General features: G+C 37.6%; 1 protein-coding gene across 3 annotated transcripts in view; it reads right to left on the bottom strand.

Moving 5' to 3' along the window:
* Nucleotides 1-12,592, bottom strand: part of UCHL3 (ubiquitin C-terminal hydrolase L3) — a 42,688-nt gene extending 30,096 nt beyond the window's left edge. The window contains exon 1 of one of the 3 annotated variants that reach the window (XM_009646998.2): nt 12,587-12,592. The gene's annotated coding sequence lies outside the window, so the exon portion shown is untranslated. Of the gene's footprint in view, nt 1-10,149; nt 10,214-12,299; nt 12,354-12,586 lie in introns of those variants that run through there. The other 2 variants (XM_035902401.1, XM_035902402.1) reach the window with 2 other exon arrangements.
* Nucleotides 12,593-12,770: the final 178 nt, after the last annotated feature.

A 12,770-nucleotide genomic window follows, 5' to 3' on the forward strand; every position in this document is an offset into this window, starting at 1 on the left:
TGCTAACAATGACACATAAAATCCCCTTGTTTTATTTACTTAAATAGCTTTATGAAAGGGAATTAAGAACACTCTCAGCACTATTTACTAAAGCATTAAAGCATTTCAGCCATTTTGAAAGTGTTTTGTCACAAAACAGAGAAGTATTAAATATTCACTTTAACTAGAAATCATGAGTCAGAGCACATATGAATAAACGTATTGTATTATTTGACTCTGAGTACTTCACAATACCTGACGCTAGTGCTCATACTGGAGCTGCTGGGTTTCAGCAATTAAAAAAAAAAAAGTGATCGTCGATAGCCTTTTGAGCAAAGAGACACACAATGCGTATTTTAGTAGGTGTACCTTTTAAGGTGTTCTTTTACATGAAAAGTCCTTTCAAACTATGGTAGAGTAACGTATTTTGAAGTAGACAAAGATTAAATGCCAGTCAATAATCATGAATCTTCCAAGCAATTCTCAGCTGCTTCTTTAGAAATTCCAAACGGCGTCTAAGCCAAAAGCTTTCTGATTATCTTTCCTATACTACAGCTATATGTCACAATATAAAAAGTGATTTTGGATCTTTTACCTAACATTAAGCCGTTTAATAAGGAAAGAGACTGTAGTGCCTACTAAGCTTTCACAACCTTAGCCTACAACTGGGTGCTCACTTTTTAATTAGATATTCTTCTTTTACTCGGGTAAGTTGCGTACCACAACAGCTACAGATTTAATAACTGTATATGATCTAAAACGATTTGAAATATTTCTGTTACCAAAATCTAGAAGAACCTAACTGAATTCAAAAAATGTTGTTACTATATGCACACTTATAAGAAAAAAGCTAACTGTACACTGTAGCATACGCAAATCCCATTTTGAAACGCTACTTCTACTGGTAAAAGAAACAGATTTTGGAGAAAAACTTAAAAGATGTGGGAACCCTGAGTATTTTCAAAAAGTTAATGTTTCACAATTTAGTATATTTCTGCTGGAAAAAACATATTCTATAGGAAAATCTTACCCAGTCACCTGGGGCTCCCGAGTGTAAAATAAGGAAAGTCTGTTGATAAACAGCTGTAAATTTAAATGCCTAAAAAACAGGCAGCAAGTAATAGTTCTCTACGCTCTCTAACGGAAAAACAATGAACTCCTAAAGCACTTCTTTAGCCAGCTCTCAACAAAACTCAACTCTGCAGTTAACAATGCTGTTCCCAAAAGTGATACTGTAGACAACCAGAGTAATTTGCCCATTACCTTTCTTAGAGGGGAAAGATTGCTTTAAAAGCTTCATCATACTCCCTGCCCAATGCTATTTGAGGAAATCTATTTATTTGCGGTAAAGATGCTTAAGAATCTCATAAGATTATAAGCCTAAATGAAAGGCATAGCTGACTCCCTTCTTTCCATAATCATCCTAGTGAGCAGGTTTACAGATATGCACAAGAATTCAGTAACAGTTATGCCATGTTTAAGCAGATTTATACCTACATAGATATACCTGTAAGAAATACCCAAAAGGAGCATTTTATTAAATCAAAACACGAGATCATACAACTAAATACAAGTATCTTCATCTAACATGAGATCCCTTCAGATATTACTTTCAAGTAATATTGGGCAAGAGGCAAGGTCTCTTTTAAGAGACATAGCCAAGGGGCTGATTCTCAATATTTAGAGATATAAAGGAGACAGTTTGTACAAAGGCTGAATGTACGGACAACAAGTATTTATAAAGAGTAAGGAAGATTTTTACCAGTAACACTTAGGAATATCTTCTACAAGGGGGCAAAACAATAGAAAATATACATACCCTTAAGTTTATTAAGAGAATGAAGCTGCAGTTTGCAGCCAGTGTTTGGGGGGGGAAACAGGACAATCCACACTTTACCATTTAAAATGCATTATTCTTTTTCCATTTTACACTGCAAGATATGAAATCAAAACCAAGGGCAAGAAAAGGTGATTTAAGTTTGAAAAAAATTAAGAGTATCTTGGAAAAATTAATGTGGCTTTCTGTGTATCTACAGTAATAATCTATACAGTTCAAAGAGCTAGTTCAGTATTTGATTCTGGCTGCATTGCAAAATATGGAGATTTTCTTTTCATAAGGCCATGTAAACACTTTTCCCCATTTTTCTCTTTTTCTTACACTACCTACTAATAATGAAAAATGTGGATTGACCATAAATTCAAAGAGGAAAAGGGAGATGAGGGGGAAAAGAAAGTGTCTTTATCAAGCTCTTAGGGAAATTTGTTCCCTTATGCAGAGGTTTGTGGGACTGGGCACAAGTCATAATTAAGGCTTTGCAGAACCTACCCTTTTTGACTATTTTAAAAAATGAGGTAGTCTTGAAGTACAGCAAGAAAATTCACTCAGAAAATTGCTTATGTAACACACCAAGCTCTTTTGGTTCTGTACCACCTTTAAGTCTTGCCAAGATTGGGAAGAAGGCCAAATTATTATCTTTTAATGAAAATGGGGAAAAGGGAAAGTGTTAAGTATTTACTAGCTGATGACACAGAAGACAGTATTTTGAACTCCTGTTCTAATGCTCTAGGTTGTGAAGATAATTACCTCTTTGTGAATAATCAAAAAAAATAAATTCTGAAGGGGAAGCGAGTGCGTGTACGAGTGCATTAAAATACTATTTGTACTTCTAGTGCTTTTCTTATTAAGCCAATGACTAATCTTTCCATCATTTTTACTGCTGTTATTGAGAACTGTGGGAAAAGTAATGCAACTGAAAAAATACCATTTATTATTTTGTAAGCTTTCATAAAATAAGGGTTAAAAAACCCCAACAAAATAAAAACAACAGTCACTTAGAAAAAGACCCCACAACCAGATGAGGCAATGCCGGAAGGATCACATTAAGCTACTGGACAAACAAGTGGTTTAGGTTCTCCTGTCCTGTTTTACACCACTGGGGGGAAAAAAAACAAAAACAAAAAAACCAAAAAAAACCCACCACCACACCAACCAACCAAAACAAACCCCCACAAACCCCAAAAAAAAAAAACAAAACAAAACAAAACAACAAAAAAACACCACCACCACACCAACAAACCAAAACCAAACCAACCAACCAAAACAAACCCCCACAAACCCCAAATCAACAAAATGTTCCATAAATCCAAGAATAGCTACTCACACTCCTGAATGAAATACTCAACCAAAACTCCGCAGACATAGGGTGCCTTTCATCACTCACATTACTATACTGCCTAGAAACTTTACAATCTAAGAAATTTTAAGTTTCAATACACAATAAGAGTGATGACTACAAGTGATGGTAAGCACTACAGAGAACAGCAAGGATAAGTATGACAGTGATCCTAAAACACACAAGCAACCTAACAACTTTATTGGGAACTCATTAAAAAAAAAACGCTAAGGAGAGACTCAAAATAGGCAAAGGTGATCTCTCGGTGTACCAAAAGGGTTTCATTCAGGCCTGGTAGAAAAAAAACGATAAAGATATCCCTCTAAAAATTTAGTAAGCAGATGATAAAAACTGGAAGCATAAACCCCTGTGTGAAAGACTGACAGATGGGTAACAGATGAACAGTACACGGCAGGATGGGAAGAACCCTTAAAACAAATATACAGAGCTTATTTTTAATGTGGAGACATGCAAAGAAAAAAAAAAAGCAATTTGATTGATGACGCAGCCAGGCAAGTAATCTTTTGCAACTGTGTTCTGAATGGATAAAAGCAAGGCAAGACTGTATTTAGGAAGCTCAGGGAGACAAAATTTTGTAGGAGTAAAACCAAGTTGTTAGGACCCCAGGTAAGGGGGACAAAAATCCGTATTAGATGTGACACAGGAAGGTCAGAAAAGAGGCGTCACAAGCAACAGCTTCAGTTTTGGCAAGTTACCAGAATACCTTAGTGATAAGTAAATTAACCCCCCTTTTTTTTCTCCCTCAGTCTTTTTCTAGCTTTTTTCTAGGCCAGACAAAGATGCTGGTACAAAAAGGAGACAGTTATGCACCAGGAGGTGAAGCAACCCCTTCCCCACTGACAAAAGCCCGCCTGCTGTCCTAAACCAGGAATTTCTGAGTGCTTTTTAGACAGTGTCATTCAAAGGGAGGGACCTCTGCTGCTTTGCATTCCAATTATTCAGCAATTACGCAAATGATTTTATTCTACAGATGCCTACTGGACGGAGCAGTTTGGGTACTTACTTTACACGGTACCTGAGGGCTGACTCACTTTCAGGTGTCTACTTCCTCTTAGCTTATTGATACTACATACTCAGGTTAACATAAAATGCCAGCTTTATATGTCTCTAGATCTGCACAAGAGAGTATTAGATACTCTTTTTCAGTCACTGCTTATCACATTGCTGACTATTCTTAATTTATGTCTTTGAACATTTATCTTAGAAAAGAAAAAAAGAAAAAGATACTTGGCTACATTACAGAAGTCTTACAGGGGCTCAGGAAAAACAATAGCAGCAACAACAAACACCACCACACATGTCTGTATCTAGTTTATTAGCTTCTTCAGAACTTTATTTTTACTGACTGCTGTCATATTTTCAGTTGTCTTTTTTCTTGTTGTATTAAAATAACTTCCTGAAACACACTTCTTGGTTTTTCACTGGTCCAGCTAACCATTAGGCACTTTTGAGATTAATTTTCCAGACACACACCTTCTACATATTTCTCACCTAATTATTACTGTTTTGAACTAGCTAAGGGAGAGTGCAGAGAAGATGGAGACAGATTCATCTCAGCAGTGCACAGTAGAACAATGAGAAATAACAGACATAGGCTGGAACACGGGAAATCTGAACTTGTTACGGAAAGCATTTAAAAATAAATTTAAATAAATAATTATCATGGTCAAACAGTAGCACAGGCTGCCCAGGAGGCTGTGGAGTCTCCACCGTTTGAGGAATTCAGAACTTGACAGGTTCCCGAGCAACCTGTTTGAAACAGAACATGGTTGGACTACAAAACTCCAGAGGTCCCTCCCAGCCTACTTGATTCTATTCTACATCACCACAAACTGTAAATCTGTATGTCTAAATGGTAGCTAATAGCAAAAACATTACAATAAGCACATTTAGGCACGTTACCTATGTGGTATAACCCCTGCTGTTTTCACTGTCGGTATCGCTACTTCAACCTACTAACTGTTAGGCATCGGAAGAAGCACCGAGCAGTTATCTTTAATACCTGATTCTGCTCTGAGGCACACTGGCTACTTCTAAGGTTCATGACATTTATTCAATATAAAAAAAAAAAAAAAAAAAAAAAAAAGAGTTCATGCTTATTTATTTATTATTAAAGACCCTCAAAAGTAGAATGGAAACCCAGTGGACAAAGGCAACCTAGCAACCTTTTGACCCAGGCAACTGGACTTCAGCAGTTTAAAATAGTGCTTCTGCCAACAGAGTTACACAGAGATGTAGAAAGGGTAAGTGGGGTAAGAAGAAGTAAGGGTGCAATTTTTTTTTTTTTAACAAAAAACTTCTGAAGTAGTTAATGCACAACTGTAGTTAATGCACAATTTACTTATTGTCTGAAGTAGCAATGCTCTTTTCCACTCTGTCACTTGCATGTAAAAAAAGCGAGAACAAACACTGAAACAAAATGGAATTCAAAATTTAGGTGCAATTAAAGTTGGACAGCATTTGCAAATATTTCAAGAACACCACATTCTAAATACTAAGGCATTATACCATGACGTTGAGTTTTCCGCATCTTACTGTGGTATTTGTATACAAGTTGGAACCATGAAAACACAAAACTGGCGAAATGCACAAACGTTTCCAGACACTTAGATGCAAAAGTCAAAGAGCTTTTGTGAGAAGAACCAACTGTCGTAATCCTCTTCTAAATGCAAATGTAAACCAAGACACCAACAGAGTCTACATTTGATTGTACTTCTGCTCAGTGGATTAAAGCACCGCTGTATCACACAAAACCAGTTAAGACTTTCTTCTGCAAAACCAAAACATGCCTATGGCTTTAGGAAACTGGAAGGACTATATCTAAATAAACCAATTAAGACAATCAATATTTTGCAACTTTTTCATAAAAGCATAAGCATTTTTGGCACTTTGTTAAATTGAAGCTAATGTTTTTCCCTAGAGAGTAGTAAGATACTGCATAAAATGTGTCTGATGCAATTATCACCAAGAAAAAAAAAATATAAAAACTTATATTACAATTTATATAAATCCACAAATAGATGGTTGCATTCAGCCCTTTAAGTATCCAATTCTAATTAAACTAATTTATATTACAGATATAAATGCACAATATTTTGCTTTCAATTCTTGATACATTATTTTGAGCAGCATATTACAAAATAACTGGGTTTTTTTCCAGAAAGGAAATTCCTTTCTAGAAATAAGGGAAGCATGTGAACAACATTGTATTGTTTCAGCATTATAAGGATATATTTCTAAGTTGTTTCATTATCACCTTTATGGAATTAAAATGAAGGGATCCTTTTCCAATTAATTTTAGAGAAGGCATCTTTCAGACCATTAATCAAAATGTCTGATGTGACAAGATGGCAGCAGCTGTAGAAGCTTCATTTCTATACAGAAGGTCAAAAGGCATACCAGAAGCAAATACATGGCTGTAACTTACATGAAGGCGCATTATTTTTCTTTACCAACTACTCCTCACGTAGATCATATTGTGGCCACTCTCTCTCAAACAACAGATACTCCATTATAATAAATTTACTTGGGAAATTCAAGACTTATTACAAACTCTTTAATATTCTCAAGTGCTGTATTTCAGGATCTCATAATAAAGTTGAAAGAATACAGCCCATTTATCATCACAATTTTTTTTTTAATTATTTTTTTCAAAATTTGCAGTGAAGGAAGAAAAAAAAAAAAAAAGAGAACACTTTTGACTTCATCAAAAATGTGAGAAATCTTACACCCACAAAATTTGTTCCCTTCCAATTGTGTTAGTTTCTTCAGGGTTTCTGAAAGAACAGCACTGACTTACAGTTAGTGGTCCTGATTTTCACAATGAGAGGTATGTATTTTTAACATCTCGATCAAGCAGTTGCAAAACTTAATACTCAGTATGCCCAGGCACTGCCGTATATATTGAACCAGGACATCACAGCAGCAGCAACGCAAAGCGCACAGAAAGCCGGGCTAACCAGCTGACCCAGGCTTCCTCCGAAACCGCCCCAGTGAGTGAGCACTTCAGAATGCTCCGAACAGAGTCCTGAGGTGCAGCTCCTGAGCCACTGGTTCAAAGCAGGACACCACATTATGCTACGAAAAACACTTAAGAGACCTGTCTCTGTGATCTAAACAACTATTCATAATGGGCACGAGCCAGAACAATCCACTCTTGCAAATAAGCTGTTATACGTGTAATTTTTATGGTGCACTAAAACAACAATTGGGTTCTACTGATTCTGCTGGTCCCTTAAGCCAAGGAAAACGGGGAAGCGAGGAACAGCATCTTCAGTGCAACAAGACAACCTATCGCATGAACCACTATCACTTGTTTTCCACTCTATAGCACCCCATTCACTTAAACAGCGTTTGAGGCAGTAAGGGTTTCCTTGTTACAATTTTTAGTTTATTTCATTGAAACAGAAATAAGACACTGAGAAAAAAGAGCACAATAAAAGGCCAGAAGTGGCAAGTACAAATAGAGGAATGAAATACATGGTTTTCTTAGCATTCAATTACTAATGTGCAAAGACAGATCTAAGTCAATCTTTCAGCTATTCATATGAATTATGCTTTAAACCCCAAAACAAGTTGCAATTCTCCCTTTGTAATATATCTACCCATTTAAACTCAATCAGAGGGCTATATAGCTTAGAGATATTTTAAACTAGAAGAAGTCCTTCAACAACTGATCTCACAGTGGATGTCTACAATCTCTTCATGTTTGTCCTTGTGCTCACTCTTTGCTACACTGTGCCACAGTCTCAACACCTCCCCTTTGTTGGCTCTGTGGAAGGCTTTCTGGGGTATTCTCTTTACAGAAAGACACAAACCGAGTCCTGGTCTTTCACTTTCTGAGGCTACGCTCACAGTAACAGGCTGTTTCCCAAGCATGCACACTATCTCTGCTATTTCCACTTTGCTTACAACAGAAGAGTTAAATTCCACTTCCTCCCCCACCTCCCAACTAAAAAAAAAAAAAAAGTGAGCTTAGCTAAACTAAGCATTTTCAGAATAACGTCTGTTTCTTCACATCCAACATGCTTTCACTCCAACACAGTAGCTCACCTATGAGTACTAGCACCCAACACACTTCAGGAATCATGGGCACTGCCTTTTCAATTACTTCGATCAGTAGGGCTTTCTTTTGGGAAAGCTTGTGTGGTAGTGTTGCAGTGCTCATAAAATGAAAAGACCTTTTAGGAAGAGTAAAGCTTATTTCCTTGAGATACTTACTTAATCTCTGTATTTGCCTGACACCCTTAAGAAATGCTCTGTAACTGGGTGAAGACTAGCTGTATCCAGCTTCTGCCATTTGTTCTATGTTTTATGATCTTTATTGCCCCTGTGACTTAAAAGTCACAACTGTCAAGGGCACCTACGGACAAAAAATAATTTCTTTATGTAGCTGACTCTCAGTAGCTTAATGGCTTTAAAAAAAAAAAAAAAAGTAGGATCAAAGGCCTGAAAATAATGCTGGAAGGTAACTAAGAACCAGAATTAAGCCCTATGTGGCAAGAGAAACCCAAAAGCCAACTCTCAATACGTTAACTCTGAACTACCTGAAGCCAGTGCTTGAGCTTTGTAACAAGATGCAGTCAATTACTCTGTCCTTATCTGGATATAACGAAGGCATGAGTTGATGCAGTACCTTATCCAGGAAGCAAGGATTTTTCTTAGAACATGTGAGAAGAAAGCTAAGAGAGATCATGGGAGATCAAGAAAGATATCCACCAATACTACTTTTTTGTTTATCTGTGCTTGCTAGGGAATCAATCATGGGTTGCAAGCCAGACTGAAGAGACGTCATGATGAAAAACACTCAGCTTGTGTCTGCTCTTTTCGCTCCAAAAATTTGGATGCAGTCTGTTGGGGTCTTCTTTGGTGGCAGAAGAAATTGAGAACAAGATACATGGCCAAACATCATCTGGTAAACAGTGGGCGGATAAACGCCGTTTTCTTGCGTTTTTGCTCCAATTAGCAGGGAAAGTCTCGTAAGAGATTCAGGAAGCACTGGCCACATCAGGACCCCCAGCTGAAGCTCAAAAAGAAGAAACCATTCCCTGTCATCACTGTACACAAAGTGGAGCTTTATAAATGCTGAATCATCAACTCTTTCTGTATCAGAGGCGAACTAACAATTCATTCTATCAGTCCGTAGAAGTGGAGGAGAAAAAAAAAAAAAAAAAGTACTGTGACAATTAAATTGGCACTTATACACTTAACTATGCTGACTTCTCTCTAAAAAGATTATTACAGATATGTGACTGTGGTATTCTGAGTGAGTCACTGCCATTAGAAATCTTTAAAGCTACGAAAGAATATTCCTGTTTATCCTCATCAGCCACATATCCACAAAGACAGATCCTATATACACTAAGGGTTTAGAAATTCACAGAATCACAGAATGGCAGGGTTGGAAGGGATCTCAGGAGATCATCTAGTCCAACCCTCCTGCTAAAGCAGGGTCACCTAGAGCAGCTTGCACAGGACATCATCCACGCAGGCTTTAAATATCTCTAGAGAAAGAGACTCCACAACCCCCCCGGGGCAGCCTGTTCCAGTGCTCTGTCACCCTCAAAGTAAAGAAGTTCTTCCTCATATTCAACTGAAACCTCTTATGCTTCAGTTTGTGCTTCTTGTCCTGTCGCTGGTCACCACTGAGAAGAGTCTGGCTCTGTCCTCGTGGCATCCACCCTTAAGATATTTAGAAGTATTTATGAGTTCCCCTCTCAGTCTTCTCCAGGCTAAACAAGCCCAGCTCCCTCAGCCCTTCCTCATAGCAGAGATGCTCCAGTCCCCTCATCATCTTTGTAGCCCTTACAATTCCTAGCCTTATAACATAAATGCTTTCAGATAGAGAAAACCTTTCAAGACATTTTGGAAAGATTTCACATATCCTACAACTGAGAAATACATGCCAGGATATTTTTTTCTTTTTATTGATTTGTTATTTTTGAATATGCATGACTTGGAAAAAGAAGGACACTACCTGACTTGGGAGGTGGTTGCATGCACATTGGGGAGATTCCGACTGGACATGAGAGGGAAATTTGTCACAACGAGAACAGTCAACCATTGGGATAATCTCCCCAGGGGAGGGGTTGACTCCACCACACTGGACACTTTCAAGACTCAGCTAGACAGGGTACTGGGCCATCTTCTTCAGACTGTGCATCTGCATTTAGTGCATCTCCTTTCTAGGTACTATTAAAAAGGGAATAAAATGATTGGTACAATAATCAAAATAGGCTAAGCATTAGTTAAATCGTAATGACAATTCTGACTACAATCCAATGCTTAAGAATCCAGGCATCTTACAGGTGACTGCAATTTTGGGGGGTTTTAAGAGTTCACTACCACACCTAGCAATAACAAACACTACCAGAAGTAGTATGTTCCAAGGACAGTCTAACACCCAAGTAAAACAAATAAATTTTTTTAAAAAAAAAACAAAATAGAAAAAAGAAACCCACCGAGAAACACATGGCTAGATGTCTGGGTAAAGAGATACATGTATTAAACTATTACTAGACACATATGTAACAGCTACTAGGGCACACTGTTGGGTTTTTTTTTAATCCTGAAGAATTCTAGAGTATTTTACAGAGCACAGCACAGAGTACCACAAAAAACAGCCTGTCCTTGCAATTAACAGGATTTTTTAAAAATGTGTTTGCAACTTCATTTGAATCTCAAATTACTATTATTGTTGTTTTAAGCAGGATATGAATAACTGGTGACTAATAGCCCTGTTGTTACACAGTTTACCAATGATGAGATTAAAAGAACAAAGACTAATAACGTGAGGTGTATTCATATTCAACGCTGACTATTTTTTTCCTCTCCTTTAAAAAAAAAATACACCTCTCAGTCTAGATATCAACAACTGCTGCTCAGTTAAGACTGGCAAAATACAGTGAATGAGGAAGTCTAACTGGTCTAAAGTGGCCTATTCTGTACAGAAATATTAACAAGAAAATCCTTGCGAAGTAAAAGTTCCTATAATCCATGATCATCCACAACTGACAGATATCATCCATTATCAATGCAAAGCCAATGGGCAAGAAAGACAGGCTTTGAACACGCTTAGAATTGTTCATTTAACATTCTTCTAGGATTTTCTCCACATAATATAAACATGTACTGATACAAGTTAATTCATGTATTTGGAAAAAGTCACTAGTTTTTCCTCCTCAGTTCCTACTCCACAGCTGACAGGACTTTACTTGTACTGTGATAAGCTCATCTCAACATCTGGAAAGCAAGAAGTTAGAGAACTTGAAATTCTATTAATCATTTATTCACATTTATTTTCTTCCAAACTGGAATTTAGTCTCTGAATTTCAAAATTAAAAAGAACCTAAAACATGAGGAAATTATAGCATACACTCAAGAAAAGCTCCCAGGAAAGGTTGTTAATTTTAACGCAGGAGTGGGACTAAAAACTTCTCAAATTGCTCCACAGCAGCAACACTGTAAGAATTGTAACATTATTTGTTCTAGGAAACTATACAGCAAGCACAAAATGACCCAGCATTAAATAACCCTTCACTCTCCTGTAGACTCAGTTAGTATATCAGAGCGACAACAAAAAAAATACATTCTTTGCACACAGAAATTCCTAATTTCCAAAATATGTTAACAATATATTTTTAAGAATGTCATCTTATTGCTGGAAGCTTCAGAGTCTTTTGGCTTAAACACCATCTTTAACATTACCAATAGGCCTGCTGTGATCAACATCTGACCTCTAATACTTGCTAAAGATGCTCAAAGTAATCACTGAGAACGTGATGCGGGGTTGGAGTATGTGTGGTTTCTTTTCAGCTAGTTTATCTAGCACTTACATGGTTTAGTGGACTAGAACAAGCTTCCTTTCTCTAGTGTGGATTCTACTACGCTAACAAAACCAGCAACAGCAAGTCATGCAGATATTGTCAAGGATAAGCAGCAAAGTGCAAATATGGTAAAATGACATTATTTCTTATGGTCAGCCAAAGAAGAAAAAGACTGAGGCCCAGCAATGTGAGCAGATCCATACAAGCAGATAAAGCCATCATGTACAGGTCCAGAACTGGCACACATTATCTCTAAATATATAATAATGTTTTAATCATTAAATATTTAATTAATACCCACCTCGAAACAGATCAGAGATTACATTACATTAATAGCCAGACTCCATCTATTCTCATTTATGTTTTTTTTTTTTTCTTTTATGTAGTATCTTTACGTGACCCCATGCACTCAGAGGCTTCAGGAGGTGCCAGTGAGGTCCAATATTAGAAGGCTCAGCGCAGACACCCGTAGGTGAGGAAGGGGTTACTCTCGTTGGAGAAAGAGGAGCCTTTACTACACGAAAACGAAATTAAATGGGCCGAAAGCTGCGGAGAGACTAAAGGTTACCTCGGATAAAAGCTGCTTACCTGATTCGTGACCTGAAAAGCAAGCAGAAAACAGAGGGGAGTTAAGACCCCTGTTAGATGCGCGGGCTAAGACCTCCCCCGCTCCCTGCCCCCACCGGCCATCCCTCAGCCCGCGATGCTGAGCCCAGGGCGGCCCCGAGCCCTCTGCCTTCCGCCATCCTCCCTCCCACCGGCAGGCAGGCAG

The sequence above is a fragment of the Egretta garzetta genome, unplaced genomic scaffold, assembly GCF_000687185.1.
Source record: "Egretta garzetta isolate BGI_Z169 unplaced genomic scaffold, ASM68718v1 scaffold129, whole genome shotgun sequence".
Taxonomy (NCBI): Eukaryota; Metazoa; Chordata; class Aves; order Pelecaniformes; family Ardeidae; genus Egretta; species Egretta garzetta.